Source organism: Dendrobium catenatum, unplaced genomic scaffold (assembly GCF_001605985.2).
Source record: "Dendrobium catenatum unplaced genomic scaffold, ASM160598v2 fragScaff_scaffold_1136, whole genome shotgun sequence".
NCBI lineage: Eukaryota > Viridiplantae > Streptophyta > Magnoliopsida > Asparagales > Orchidaceae > Dendrobium > Dendrobium catenatum.
This window is the reverse complement of record NW_021319598.1, coordinates 245,312-249,038: the sequence shown is the minus strand read 5'-3', so window position 1 is coordinate 249,038 and position 3,727 is coordinate 245,312.

The following is a 3,727-nucleotide window of genomic DNA, read 5'->3' as shown; positions in this document are numbered from 1 at the left end:
ATTTTTAAACAGAGCAGTGAATTCTTTATCCACTATCTTATGGACTTCTCCTTCTTCTGATGTACTTAAACCATTAATTAATCTCCTACAAACTTTTGAGTTTAGAACAAAGTTTATAAAAATAATGAAAAAATGAATAAATTAACTCATACTTACTTGAGATATGGCTCAACTTCATCACAGTTAAGCAAGATATACAATGTGATAACTGTCATCTCCTTATCAATCAAATAGCGCACGGTGTTAGCGCCTATAGGTTCACCACTTCCACCGAATACATATATATTAGAGAATTTACCAATATTTTGAGGTGCTGTACTTTCACCTGATTGAGACATTATTTCAAAGTAATACGAGCAAAATTGAGTTATCTCATATGTTAAATATGCTTCACAGATAGAGCCATTGGGACATGCTTTATTCTTAACGATCTTCTTAAGTTTATTTAAATATCTCTCAAAAGGATACATCCACCGATACTGAACAGGTCCACCGACCATAGCCTCATATGGTAAATGTACTTGTAGATGCTCTATATAGTCAAAAAATCCTGAAGGAAATATTTTATCAAGTTGACACAGAATGAAAGAAATTTGCTGCTCCATAAGAATCAAGTTCTCTACATTTAGTTTAGAAGAGCATAAATTTTTGAAGAATACACTTAGCTCGATCAAGGGCTTTAAAATTTGATCTGACAGATAACTAAAAGCAGTTGGTAGTAAATATTGCATGAAGATGTGCCAATCATGACTTTTCAATCCGAATAATCTCCCTGATCTTATGTCAACACACCTGCTTAGATTGGAAAAATATTCATCAGGCACTCGTAGGGTCTTTACCCATTCACAAATTGCTAGTTTTTATTCTAAAATTAATGTGAATGGAGCTTTTGGTTTGAGAAAATTTTCACCTACATCATCCTTCAATTCTAATGCTTTCATCCTACAAATCTCCTTTAAGTCTATCCTTGCTTTTATATTATCTTTTGATTTATCTTTGATGTCCATAACTGTATTGAAAATGTTATCAAAAATATTTTTCTCTATATGCATAACATACAAATTATGTCTAATCAAGTTTGTTCTCCAATATGACAATGACCAAAAAATACTTTTCTTGATCCAATTATGGTTGACACCATATCCTGACAATCTAAACTCAGCTAATGTTGGAGAATCCATTATTGTGGGCATGAAACTGACTCTTTCAAAAATTTCTTCACAACTTAATCTTGGAGGAGGTTGAAATATTACCATTTTATTTTTAGTAAACGCATCTTTATTTCGCCTGAAAGGATGACTTGGAGGTAAAAATATACGATGACAATCGAACCAAGTATTCTTCCTACCATACTTTAAATTGAATAATTTTATATGTTCCATATAATATGGACAAGATAACTTGCCTGAAGTGTTCCAACCTGAGAGCATATCATATGCAGGAAAGTTTTCAATTGTCCAAAGTAATGCTGCTCTCAATGTGAAGTTCTGTTTGGTGGAGATATCATATGTACTTACTCCCTCTTCTCATAATAAATTTAAATCATCAATTAACGGTTATAAGAATACATCAATCTTCACTTTTAAATTATGTGGCCCTGGAATGATAAGTGTTGAAGCATATAAGGAGTAGTCATACACAACTTTGGAGGAAGATTGTAAGGAGTGACTATAACTAGCCAACATGAGTACGGTGTAGTAGACTGACTGAATGGAATAAAACCATCTGCGCATAAACTTAATCTTATATTTCTTGGTTCCACCGTGAATATGGGATGTGTACGATCAAATTGTCTCCAAGCCTCTACTTCTGATGGATGTGTAATAATACCTTCTTGTGGAATGTGATCATTATGCCATCTCATATGTGTAGCAGACCTCATGGATGCATATAACTGTTGTAGTCTAGAAATTATTGGTAAGTAAGACATCCTACTGACAGACACATCCTTATGCTTCCTTCTATTTCTAGATTTTGATTTAAACCTCGGTGCATTGAAATGACAGCATGTAATCTCTAAGAAATCTTCTTTAAAGTACAACATGCATCCATTGATACAATAATCTATCTTTGTGTATGTCAAATCAAGTTTGAAAACTAACTTCTTTAACCAATATAAATTTGTAGGAATTATATTATCTGTCGGATTGGTTTCCTTAAGCAGCCCAATGAATTAATAAAAACATTCACGAGCAACATTATATTTTGTCTGAATACTTAACATCTTCACAACAACAGATACTCTGATTGAGTGGTGCACCCTTTCCAGATTGATTGTTGGGCAGCATATAACAAATCATAAAAATTCTGTGCCTCTTTATTCGATAACTCTTTTGTATTTTGTTCAAATTGTATTCTAGTTGCATCATGAACTAATTCCTCAAAATTTAGTCAGATATTTTCAGTCTCATCTACATTAGTAATTATAGATGGACCACATTGAGAATCAAAATGTGGCTCGTACTCACCATGAGAAGTCCAATACCAATACTGTGGCATAAATCCACTGTGATATAGATCAATAGTTACATCATCTGGTCTTAGGTGCATTAGATTTTTATATTTAGAACATGGACATCGAAACATTCCATCTGATATGAAGTTGGGTAGTTGTTTCGCTTGCTGAATGAAAATGTTCACCCCATTAATAAATTCATCTATTAATGTCTTTCGTCCTTGCGCCAATCGGTTATACATCCAACTTCTTTAGTTTTTAATATCCATAACCTACATATAAGAGCAGATAAGTAATGGATTATAATAATATATGTGACATTCATATATTAGCTATCTCTTCTCTCTCTCTATCTCTCTCTCTCCCCCCTTCTTCGATCTCATTTCCTCTCTCACTTTCTTAATCTTATATTCTCATCCTATAGACTTAGTGAGAGGGACTTGAAGGTAAAATCGAATTATGGAGGTCAAGATTTTCACTTGAGTAGATCTAAAATTGAATATATGGTGATATTAATAGTAGAATTCATGTGATGGTGAAATAGATGGGGATATTATCAGTAGAATTCAAGTTGGATGGCTGAAGTGGAGGAATGCATCGGGCTTGTTGTGCGGTAGAAAAGTCTCCCTCAAACTTAAGGGAAAATTCTATAAGATGGTGATGAGACCTGTAATTCTTTATATATGGTGCCGAATGTTGGCTATTAAAAGTAAATCATAATACAAAGTTAAGTGTTGCAGAGATGAGGATGCTTAAGTGGATGAGTGGCTTGATCCTTAGAGATAGTATACGAAATGAGCATATACGTACGTGGACAGATTGGAATAACTCCAATGTTAGATAAGATTAGAGAGAAAACTTTTAGACTCTAAGGTTGACCTCCATAATTCCAGTTTACCTTCAACTCCATCTCTAGTCTTATTAACAAGAAGAATATCATTAGCAAAAAATATACACCAACGTATATCCTGTTGTAAATGTCTAGTGAGAACATCTACGACTAAAGTAAAAAGATATGGACTTAAGGCTTATCCTTGATGTAATCCAACCGAAATAGGAAATTACTTTGTCAAACCACCTTGTGGTTTAACACAAGTAATAGCTCATGCATATATATTTTTAATGATTTGAATATAAGCGCTATTAACTCTCTTTTTTTTTTTGCAAGAACTCTTAATAGCACTCCTCTTGTAACTTTATCATATGCTTTCTCTCTCTAAATCAACAAATATTATATGTAGATCCTCCTTATTCTCTTTATATTTCTCCATC